Genomic DNA, 13,257 nt, shown 5'->3' on the forward strand with positions numbered 1-13,257 from the left:
GTCTCTCTTATGTTTTATCAATCAAATATAGGTTACGACTCTAAAACCTGTTAGCTAACACCCCAGAGTAATTCTAATTAGATTTAGATAAAAATGTTCAAATCTTAAAGGTGAAGACATAGAAAATAATGATTTTGAAAAACTATGGTAAACGATTGGCATTCATATACGAGGTGTGACAATTGAGTTCGTGAACTTGTTACAACGATGCTGTTACTCTTTTTTTATATCAGAGGGGTTATTCATTATGAATTTGTACCAACTGGACAAACAGTTAACCAAATTTACTATTTGGAAGTGCTGAAAAGGCTGCATGACAAAGTTAGTTGAAAACAACTAACTTCTCACCTACAATTCATGGCTCTTGCATCATGACAATGCACCAGCTCACACAGCACTGTCTGTGAGGCAGTTTTTAGCCACTAAACAAATAACTGCATTGGAACACCCTCCCTACTCACCTGATCTGGCCCCCAATGACTTCTTTCTTTTCCTAAAGATAAAGGAAATATCAAAAGAAAGACATTTTGGTGACATTCAGGACATCAAGGGTAATACAACGACAGACCAAATGGCCATTCCAGAAAAAGAGTTCCAAAATTACTTTGAAGGGTGGACTAGGTGTTGGCATCGGTGCATAGCTTCCCAAGGGGAGTACTTTGAAGGTGACCGTAGTGATATTCAGCAATGAGGTACGTAGCACTTTTTCTAGGACGAGATCGCGAACTTAATTGTCCTCCTTTGTATGTCATTTTTTGAGAGAGAAATCATTGATGGCAGGCAAGCCTTTTAATTTTGGGCAAGAATAAAAGTGAGTCGATTTTAAAGTTTTTCTGGTTATTTCTACCAACGGATTGGCTTGGAAACCTCCAAGGAATTTCAAATCACTTTTCTAGAGACAGTCCGTCTTCTTGGTATAGACAGACACCTCTGATTCATTGTCTCTGAAACTTGAGTTTCTCCTTCACCAGCTCTGTACCTGCCAGGTACTGGAAGAGATGCTGATACCTAAGACCCATCCCTCGCCCATGAGAAGTGCACACTTCTATGTAGAGGGGTGGGGAGAAATCTTCTGAGTTCTTCAGGCTCTTGAGATTTGCACTGCTCCTTCTTCAAAGTACAGACCCACACACTCAGATAGGCCCATGGAGATTTAAGGCAACCATTCTTACTGTTCTGTCCAGGATTTAAGTTAGAGTTGAGGACTCAGAGCAAAATAACTCTTTTCAAGCCAATTTAGCCAACTGGTTTAGTCAAATCAATTTCTCAACATTGTCCTTTAACCTTTTGGCAGGATTAAGGGAGCATCTTTCTCTTAAATAAACAGATTGAGGACCTCATGAACATCTAGCAGCAAAGAGGTTAATTGAAAGGGTTTGGTTTGTTATTTATCTGCCACGTAAATACTCAACTGGTCCTGGCTTTTACATTTGGCCATATCTCAGCAGGGATCATAGGATGAACTTGACACCGTGGGACTCCTGGGAGAGGTCTTGGGAGTTGGGATTACATTCTTTTGAAGTTTGCCATTCACTTCAATTTATTCTTTAGGCCAAATCCTAATAATCACACCTGTCCTCCTTATAAGAGTTTGATTGTACATGAAGCAATTTTTGCCTTTTCTCCCCAAAGGAGAGATTATTGTCTTAAAAATAAAAGATTTTCTTATAAGAGGCAAGTTCAAATGCAGATGAAGACAATAATACTACTTAGCACTTCTACCTACCTTTCATCTATAGAGCTCAAAGTACTTGGCAAACATTAATTAATTCTGAAAACACTCTTGTGAGGTAAGTTAGGGTATTATCTTTATAATAATATATAAATACTGGCTGGTTCATGAAAGCAGCCACTTAAAAGGGACAATTCTACAGGATCTATTTCAAAAACAACCTTCTCACCTGGTATAGACTTAATACTTTTGAGTAACACATTTAGGAATGCCAAATTTACTAATAATGTGATATCCTACAGCAGACATATCCACCTTTTCAAAATGATTTCTTTAGTGTTTTTTGACAGTGTTACCTATTTTGAGGATTTTTTTTCATGTTAAAAAAAAAAAAACACCAAAAAACTAATTGTGGCTCATTCAATCTAACTGATGTTAATCTCTATACACGAAAGAATTTCAAACTGTCCTAGTGCATAAAGTTTAATTGTGAGAATCTGGGATCCTATTTCAAATGCATGTGGATTTGAAGGGGCTGTGATAATTTCAGGGTTTTGTAATGTTTTCTGTCATCATCTTAAATTTTGATTGTATCGCAAGTCATAGTTCCACGACTTATGAAAATGGAGATCAGCCAGAATTTCTTGATGAGGGATACTGACAGCTGGTAAAAACTGACCAGGAGCGAATTAAATTGGTTCCCCTGTTCCACTTGCCTGTCTTCAGGATGTCTTCAGGCAGGTTTCATGGCAAAAGGTAGTCTATTTTTATTTTGTATCCTTTTCGTCCTCTATCTCCCTGAGCAAATATATAGTATTGCATTTCCCAGTTGCTAACCTGGGTCTGATCAGTTGCTAATCAGAGTTGATTTGGGGGCATATCTCCCTCCGTGGATATCACCGTGTGTGCATTAGGTTCTATCATAATTTTAGTTCCATCTGTGCTCACTCTTCCTGATGACAAGGTTCATCCCTGTGAAGTTTGACTGGCTTTTTGATCCTGGAAAGTTAATGCTTTAGGTTAGTAGAAATTACACTTTTTCTACGTCTTTAAACTCACTCCACATCAAGAACTATGCTGCATCCAGGGATACTCAGTAAACAGTAATTCAGGATTTACTTTGTTCTGTCGAAGCAGAAAAACGTCCCCAGACTCTGACTGGAATCTTTGTTTATAGTCTGGGTTGGGTAAATTCTCTACACTAAACTTTTATATATGTTGCTCTGAATTTTCTGTTTATTGATCCTAATTAGGGAGTTGTTCCACTAAACCATGTAAGAAATCATATGTACCACTTAACTGTGCAGTATTGATCCACTAGGCCTATCTGCTTGCCTCTCTTGATGATGTCACTTAGCAGCCTCAAGAGAGAAAACCTGGTTTTGGTCTCATAACTTTGGTTGAGCTGATGGTCTCCAATCTCCAAAGTGGGATAAACCAGATTCCTTCACAGTGTTTATCTTGGCCCGCCATGTCTCTTTATGGAGAAAATGGTCCAAATAAAGTGCTTCCTCTGTGTATTTTGACAGGAAACACTACTAATATGCTTTCCTTTTGTTATGCGCCTTGCTCTTTTTTCCCAGTGTTGTTTAAATATTTTTAGTACAATGACATATTTATTAATCCATGACTCTGCATGGGGCATGAAATGGTTGGTTCTCCTGTAAAGCCCTCTTAGAAAAGGTGTATTCTCCAGTGAGAGTTAATAATATTACCACTATTCATGTAAAAAACGCTGAGACAATCTCTTAAAAATGGAACACATTTATCTAAAACAGCTGGTAAAGAAAGCACGCAGGCCCAGCCAGAGGCAGCGAGGCCAGAGGTCAGGGTTAACACCGATCTCGGTGGAACTTTGAAGCTGACATTTTACAGATTATATGTGTCTCAGTGCACAGTGGGCATGGCATATAAATTGGACTTAGAGGCCCCTATTTGTTCTCTGCATTTTTATGAGCCCACAGAGCTCTTCTTTGAAGCAGCATACATAGAAAATAAAAACTCATTTTAATGTTGTGGAACTATTTACAATAAATCACATTTACATCCTGGCTTTTCCTAAGTATAAGCCCTCTCTCTGTCTCTCTCTGTCTTTCTGTCTCTCTCTCTCTGTCTCTCTCTCTCTCTGTCTCTCTTTCTCTTTCTCTCTCTTTTACACACACACACACACACACACACACACACACACACACACACACGGAATCTATTTTCCAACCTGGTTAGCTTATTTTTTTAATCTTTACAGTATTGTGAACCCAGCTTTCCTCTTTCTCCTTGCTTTGACTTAGGAATCAGATCATAGATGCAGCTATATTTAGTATCACAAGGACACCTTTTGTAAGTCATGTGAGGTGATTCAGCTAGAATGAGCTACTCTTTACCCCCAGGAAAATCCCCTGATACCATAAAATGCTTGCTATAGCATGGCCCTTCAGCACTAGAAGAAAGCATCTGATTTCAAAGAGATTGAGTTCCACTCTGGAACTAATTATATCATTCATTTTATGGATTTTTTTAAGTTGCTAGGTGTTTTAACTGGAGAAGCCTGGCGACTCAGAGAGAAACATGTACTGGCAGAGTCTGCCATGGGCACTTTAGCCACCTAATTAATTTTCAATAAAAGCTCACAATAGTTAATTTGCTCTAGACCCAATGTAAATCAAACGGAGACAAATAGGTTAAAATTAGAAATGTGTGATGGAAACCATGTTTATGGTCAAAATTACCTTTCACCCTGGAAATAACACAGATTGACAGGGAAAGAAAATGAGACCACACAGGCTTTTGTTCAAATAGATTCTTACGTGAATTAAAATTTTTATTAAGGAGAAAACTGAACCCATCCCTGCTCAAAAGAAAAGATTTGAGATCTATGAAATAAAGTTACTTTGATAAAAAATATAGTTTAAGAAACTGTTACCTTCAAAAAAATCTCAGGATTAAGACATTGTTCCCATTATACCTACTTGCCTGGTACCATCTCATTTTATCTCAGGCTTAACATAGTGTAGGGTATGTAGTAAAAATACTATAAAGTTATTAAGTTCCCAGGTCTAAATTGGCAGACATGCTTACCCAGTACCACATTCCTTTAGCTCCTACATTTTGAAAACACGTCTTTCCAACATCAAACAACCATTTTTACTTTTATGAGAAAATAGACAGATTTCTTATGATTTTATAATGATACTTCAGGCCTCCAATTAAAATACCTAGACAATATAGATATCTTTGGCCCAGTCCATTGGACAAATATTATTATTAAGCTTCTCTCCAGGATTTTATATTTGCAAAATATTTTGTGGGCTTTAATCATTTTAAATTGCCTTAACTTTGCCCATTTTCTCCATGCCTCTCTGTTATTCCTCAGGCAACCATTTCATTTTAACCCACAAACCACTCATGTGATGCAAGGTGAAATAAGCTAATTTTTAAACATATTGGAATGTTAGTCTCAGAGATTGTTAGCTTTTCCTTGTCCTTTGCTGAACATGGCAATTTTAACCACCCCTGGATTCTATTTTTATTTCACTTTTGCCAAGTTCATGAAGTAAATTCCCTCTTTCCCACTCAATCTGGTTTTTCTTCCTGCCCCAAAGGAATGATGTTGTCACTGTCATGTCTTCTAATGCACTATAAATGCCATGATGAATTGGAAGCAGGCTGGTTTCTTCTGAGCAGGAGTCCATTATCCTGTCACAGTGTTCCTTCCCTGTAACTTAATTTTTATTGTAACAAATGACTAAGTACCAAAAAATGAAACAGTATGATGGGCCAATGTAAAGTGGCTTGACTCTGATGGTAAGTGCAGCGGAGTGACAATTGTTTGCAGCTGCCTTCTAAGGGCTCTCTCCCTGATGACATCCACTACCCAAATTGGAGTTATCAAAAGCATTTTCCGGATGTTTATGGAAGATCTTCATTCACATTGACTGGCTAATGATACTAATGTAAATAAAGTGCTTTGCAAAAGACAGAAGAATAAGAGTTAAGAATAAGAGTGCAAGAGACACTCTCAAACTTAACTATGTATAAGAATCACCTGGATCCCAGACAAGAAAAAGCCAAAGGAGTTCATCACCATCAAACCAGTATTACAAGGAATGTTAATGGGACTTCTTTAAGAAGAATAATAAAAGGATCAAAAACATGAATAATAAAAGGGCAATAACTGCATATCTATCAACAATTGCTTTAAATGTAAATGGATTAAATGCTCCAATCAAAAGACATAGGCTGAATGGATAAGAAAACAAAATTCTTACATATGCTGCCTCCAAGAGACTCACTTCAGATAAAAAGAAACAGAGACTGAAAGTATAGGGATGGAAAAAGATGTTTCAAGAAAAGGGAAACAAACAAACAAAAGAGAGAACTGGGGTAGCAATACTTACACTGGGCAAAATAGACTTTAAAACAAAGGCTACAACAGAAGACAAAGAACCACCCAGTAATTTCACGTCTGAGTATTTAACTGAAAAATAAAACAGAAACAAGCTCATAGATACAGAGAACATTTTGATAGATCCCAGATGGGAGGGAGTTTGGGGGACTGGGTGAAAAAGGGGAAGGGATTAAGAAGTACAGATTGGTAGTTACAAAATAGTCATGGGGATGTAAAGTACAGCATAGGGAATATAGTCAATAATATTGTAATAACTATGTATGGTGTCAAGTGGGTACTAGACTTATCAGGGTGATCACCTTGTAAGTTACATAAATGTCTAATCACTATGTTGTACACGTGAAACTAATATAATATTGTATGTCAAAGGTAATCGGAAAAAATTACTCAAAATCAAAACTATATGCTGAGAACACATAAAAAAAAATTCTCTTGGAGGTTTGTTAAACTGAAATGCAGAGTCCCAGCCCCCATCAAAGGAGATGCCAATTCAGTTGGTTAAATGTATAACCTAGGAATATATGTTTTAAACAAGCATCTCTGCTAATTTTGTTGAAGCAGTCATATAGATTATGTTGTAAGAAACACTTGCCCAGAACTTCTGGTCAATCAATCTTTTCAATAAATGTCCATGGCACACTTGACTCTTATTTTATAACAAGGCACCTTTTTTTTTTTCCTCTTGGATTTCTAAATAAGGTAGTTTACTCAAAGCATAGTTCCAACCTGAATATGATCTGTTCATAGTTGGTCTATTTACCCTTCATTTGTTTTAGAGATTAATTATCACCAACATGTCTGGAAGTTAAAAATCATCCCTATGTTACTGATGATAAGAGAATATTAATCTGGAATCTATTAATCCCTGAAAATTCAATGAATTTGATGGGTAAGTGACCAGAGCCCTTTTTTGGATTGGAGTGTTCATAGATTTCAGCATTTTACCAAATAAGTCTGTGACCCAAAAAAGGTTAAGGATCGCTGTCCTGAAAGTAGAAAAACTTAGTTGTATTGGTTTCATTAATTAATATACAACTTCCACATCAAATAAATGGTTGGAATGTCTGGACAGTGCAACTGATTACGTGTCTAAATAGTACAACTGATGTTAAGATTATAGCTTTATAGGTAATTAACATTTCATAATCAAAATAAAGCTTATTTCAAATCTTCCCAAACATTAGAATTTTGTCTGATATTTGCAATTTAATATGTACTATAATTGGATTTTCCCAGAAACACTGAAACTTCTTTCCTAAGAAATATTTAGGAACAAAGGATATAACCACTGGGTTTTATTTTAGTGGTTTAAAAGGTGTCTATTTTAGAGGAAAGGTGAAATTGAATAAATTCTGAAAGATCATGGAATCTCAGCATCATTTCATCTCTCAATTCATCAGTTTTTGAGGACCCATCAAGAAAAATGAGAGTTGATGTAATACAGAATTGTACACCTGAAATCTATGTAAATTTACTAACAATTGTCACCCCAACAAATTTAATAAAAAAAGAAAAAGAAAAAGAAAAATGAGAGCTATCATATGTTTGTAGAATCCTGAGGCTAGCAGATTTGTGAAATATCCTAGGTTCACTGAAATATATACACACCTGTGAATTTTCATGGTGGAATTCTCCACTCATTAAACTCCCAATTGGAGTGATTCCAGTGAAAATCACAGTTAGCTTTATCAATCCATGTTATTTATAGGAACGAAGGGGCTAACTCAAGAAAAAAACAACAACCCTTGAATATCATTTAGTTAAAAAGGCTGGATGAGAATGGGAGAGTGTTGGGAAAAGAAGCCAAATAATAGGTTTCTGTGAAAAATTCTGTTGGAGGTTTGTTATGTCCTTCATCCATGGATATACACAGAATGATAACCTTTTGGGATAATCATTGTTGATGTTTACAAAATAATGGAAGACATATCTAAGAAAAATCAAATATTCTAGCTATACTCAAACTGCTGGAGTTAAGACAGGATGTTCTTTAAACGATCTCCAAGTATTTCATTTTAATCATTAACTATGAGGTGTTAAAGGGGTTAATGAGGTCCCAAGTCATTGTCAAGTAATTATCTTTAAGTTGTTGTCATCACATCCTAACTGCTATGCTTCTGCCAGCTCCTCCACTGGGGGTGCACAGTCCTAGAGGAATTGGTTAAAAACAACAACAAAACAAACCCCCAAACTGGATGGCTCCCCTTGCTGCTGCTTAGTTTATTAACCTAAACCATTGCTGTCACCAACACACACATGTGCATGCATACAAACACACATACTTGCATGCAAAAAGCTTTTAGGAACTTTCATCTTTTTAAAAGGGCAGGGAAAATCAATAAAGTGGTAGCCTGGCCAGCAGTAGGGGATGGTGGAAGCAGCATGGGTGGCTGAGCTGTATGAGAAACAGATGTAAGCTCTTTGGGGCTAGGGCAGGCCCTTCTCTTTACAGCCAAATCAACCAGCCAATGGAAGGCAATTAATGTCCCTACCATCGGTCACCCGCCCCCCAAAGGTTATTCCATTTGTCTGTTGATGCCAAGAGCAGAAAGGGGCATCCAACCAGCTGGGGAACCTATGATTTAGTTTCACACTTCACCCATGTAGTATTCTTAAAAATGATTCATTTCATGGCCTGAATCATCAGGGAAATGTTTTCTTGCTGTTCTAATTTTTTACATTCTACCATCAGACAAGTCTAAGTTCATCTGTTGCCATTTACCTTTGAATCTTTTAAAAAATATTTATTTTCCTGGCCTGGGAATCCTTTTGGAGTTGATAAAAGACGTGGGCCTACAGGGATGTAAAGTATAGCATAGAGAATATGTCAATATGTGGCAACAACTATGTATAGTGCCAGGTGGGTACTAGACTAATGGGGGGAATCACTGCATAAATTATATAAATGTCTATGCTGTACACCTGAAACTAATATAAAATAATACTGACTGTCAAGCCTAACTGAAACAAGTAAATAAATAATTTAAAAAAACAAAAAAAAAAACAAAGACATGGACCTGACACAAATGGGTCATTGTCGATGTGGTTACTTAATCAGTTTTCAATGGCGTTGGATGTTAGAAACTTAAGAATTTGGAATGATTCAACCACTTTGGCAAACTGGCAATTTCTCAAAAAGATAAGCAGGCATCTGAAGTATCACCCAAGAGAAACCAAAAGATTTATCTATAAAAATAATCATACAAGAATGTTCACAGAAGTATTACTCATAATAGCTCCAAATTGGAATGAACCCAGATGTCCATCAACAGGAGAAATGATAATCACAGTGTCATATATCACACAACGTGGTGATACCTAGAAAAAAAAACCTGACACCTACACAACAATACGGGTAATCTCAAAAATATCAGGTTGGTCAAAAGAAGCTGGATCATGAAAAAGTATATACTGTATTATTCAGTTATGTGAAGTCCATGAATGGGCCAAATTAATCTACAGTGATAGAAGTCAGAAGTCAAAAAAAGAGGTTGCCTCTGGCAGGAGGGTAATTGACTAGAAAGGGTCACAAAAGACCCTTTTTGGGGGGGGATAGAAATATTCTATATTTTGTTTTGAATGATGGCTGTGTTTGTGAATACAACTGGCAAAATACAGGAAACTGAACACCTAAGACCTGTCCCTGGTATTGTGTATAAATCATACCACAAGGTTTTTAAAAATTAAAAAGTTAAGAGTTTTGGAAATACAGGATGTGCAACAGGGAAAAAAATTAATGGATGAGGAAATCAGGAAATAGGAAAAATAAGGGGACACTGATGATGCCAGGGGAAGTGAAACTCATTAAGGATAAGAATATATGTGGATATATGTAGAAATACCTAGCCAGCTACCTAAAATTTTCTTGAGTGCTGACTATGTACCAAGCACTGTGCTAATCACTTTATTATATAATACCTCTTTCTTACTTTCTCTTTTTCTTTGACTCTCCAGTGCACAGAATTGGATTAGTCACATTCCTTAATTCACAACACATTCGCATCACTGGTCCATGCGTGAGTAGCTTTATTTAGTTAACTAGTTATTCTTATGCATAATATGTACTTGCAAGCACACCACCCAAACACACACTAGAACCTTGGCTATAACCTATTAACTAGTTGTATGATCTTAACTCCCATTCCCCCACCGTCCCCCGCTCAGATTCATCACCATCCTGAACCTTGTATGTATAATTCTTTTCTATTTACATACAATTTTATTAATGCTATGTGAACTCTTACACATACAGATTAAATGTTAATTACCTTTAACTTTATGAAAAAATGTGCTATCTATAATCCTTTGGAATTTACTTTTTCACTTGATTATATTGCTAAGATTCATCTAAGTTATTATGTCTCTGCATCATTTAATCTTCAGTACACCCCTGCGAAAAAAGGTGTTTTGATCTGATTTCTTGAAGATAAATTTGAGGCTCAGAGAAGTTAGTTAACATGCCCAAGGACACACAGCTAGAAAGTGGTAGAGGCAAGATTGAAACTGAACCTCTTAACCAACATGCTGTACTACTTTCTCTGTTCTCTAGTGTCTGTTGTCTATAGCACGTCTCTGTCTATCCCTATAGCTATCCTTGTCCTTATCCACTTCTCTGCGTATAAACATAAATGTCAGCAGGAAACCTAGGTTATGGAATAAGAAAGAATCAGTCAAGTCTATCTAATAACTTAGGGGTCCTTATGCTCTGGTAGAGAAATATAAACATGCATATAACGTCAAGGGCTTTAGTCCTGTGAAATTCAGGATATACAAGCAGGTACTATCTTAGGAAAAGTGTCTGAAGGCATAGTAGCATATGCACAAGCACATCTACACATGTGCACATGCACTTTGGAGTGTGTCTTAGAACAACATTCTTATTTTATTTAACCTCATACACTAAAAGGGCAAATGCATGGGCATTGTTTAACCAAGCCCTTGCTCTGTACCTTATAACTGTATACCAGAGGTCGTGGAAACTGGATCACTCTCTCAGGATGCTATTACAGCCAAGCAGAATCTCATTAAAAATCAATTCCTCAGGTCCATAAAGCCAGTTTATTTTATCTTCCTGGAGTGCCTGCTGCTAGCTGTTACACAGTTCCATTGTGTTGCAGTCTTGTCTGTTAAGAACATTGCACAAAACAGCTATTTAAAGATTTTCCATTTTTATGTTAAACTTTATAATTTTGCAGTAGTTTCAGTTTACAAGGTTTGCTCCCCAAGCTTAGGGTATCTTGTTACATGTGTTAGAAGTAGCACTGCCAGTCCTAGGGTCCTGCTAATTAAATATTTGCCTTTATAAGCTAGATGTTGTCTGATCTGAATGTGCAGATTTAATTGGGTAGCAGAGGCTCCAGAGCTACTAAGAAAGCCAGATTTGGTCTGTTTCTGCAATTTCTCTTCCATGGCTGCTTTCGGACTGTTGAATTGTACCTATGGCCTCCCCTGGTAATAACACAAAAATCAGGTAGGGAATTTGCCCTTTGTAGTGACTTCAATTCAAGTATCTCTAAACATCCTAGAAATCAATATGTATTGGCCAAATTTTATAAATGGGGAGTTGAAAGCACATAGAGATTTAGTGACCTGTGCAGGTCACACCCTGAATGAGCAACAGAGGCGGAAGAAATTGGAGAGGCTGCTGTGGCCCCATCTGGAATCTTTTAACTCTTTTGACCCCCTTCAGTAGGTTTAGGGGCTAGCTGATTTCAAAGATCAGTGAACTTTTTGGAACAGTGCTTAGCAGTGAAACATAGAGGCTTGGATTCCTTAGATTTTAGCTGTTCCAGGATGCTGGCTCAGTTTGCATTTTAGAAGAGTCTATGTTAGTGCGGAGAATAAAGGGGAAAGGAGAAGTGCATGTTGGTCTGGGACTGGAGCAGGAAGAGAGTTAAGATCACTACATACATCAAATGCTCCTTCTTCCATACATGTTGGGGACTAAATAAGGATATCATTAAACAAAAAAAATTAGAAGCTGACATTGGAAAGAACGAAGTCCAAAATAAACCACAATACATAACCTTTTAAAATGTTACAGTATTATAACATTGAAAATAACAGTGCTCTCCTTGTTACGAACTCTTGCAATTTTGACAATTTCATTTCTCTTCAAGTAACCATCCCTGGGGCAGCATTCTCCAAGGTGCCTTATGTGGAACCCTTTGTCTATAAGATGGTAAATGGTTTTTGAACAAAAAGAAGTAGTTGTTCAAATATGTTTGCCTAGTTTCACAACACTTGATCGCTTTCCTGCAGATTCATATGCATATTAGCATTTTAAAGGCTCTGAAAAGTCCTGCAGGGAAGAAACCTTATTTTAACTTGTTTGACCGTGGACTTTCCCCACACTTCAGCAAAACACATATGTGTAGCATCTCATAAAAATAGAAATAATCTACAGAAGACATTTCAGGGAAATGATTAATCCTTCAACATTAAAATAAAACATTAGTCCTATGTCCAGTCCACTGTAAAATTTCCATCTAAATCCCATCACAGAGTTCTGTCACTGGAAAGAAATGCAATGGTAGCGTCATTTGACAGAGGAGGAGACACAAAACATTAAATAACTTATCCAACTCACATGCTCAGGTGGTGACAGAAAATTGATCATCCCCAGGCTCTCCACCTCCCAAGTTAGTGCTTGTCTATGTTACTACTCAAAGCACCTGTACTATTTCCCCACCCAAAATCATCTGTGAATTTAGAATAATTTTAGTCTGGGCTTGAAAACGCGAAACTGAAAGGTTGCTACATCAGTGTTCTGTGCTGATGTTTGCTTAGGATGAGACTAGGCTAGGAGAAGAGTATCGAGAGAGAGCCCCGAAAACTGGAAAACAGGGTGCTCTGGGATTGGGGGAGAGTTTTAAAGATTACCAAGGCTTTTGGAAAAATTACAGATCCAGAAAGCATGCAGCCAAATAGACACTGAAGCTGCAGAAAGCAAGCAGGAGAGAAAGTTTTCAAACTCAAGGAACCTTTGAGGGTGCAGAAAAGGTGGAGTTCATTGCAGGAAAATGCTACCGGAGAATTGTTCCCGAGTCTCATGAAACAGTGGCTTGAGTCAACACTGAAACAAGCTTCCTGGATCCAGACTGAAGGCAGATGGAAATGTATCTTTCAAAGGGCCAGAAAAAGAAGTGTCTCATGAACATGTATAACTAGAATCGGCTTT

Source organism: Rhinolophus hipposideros, assembly GCF_964194185.1.
Source record: "Rhinolophus hipposideros genome assembly, chromosome: 5".
Lineage (NCBI taxonomy): Eukaryota > Metazoa > Chordata > Mammalia > Chiroptera > Rhinolophidae > Rhinolophus > Rhinolophus hipposideros.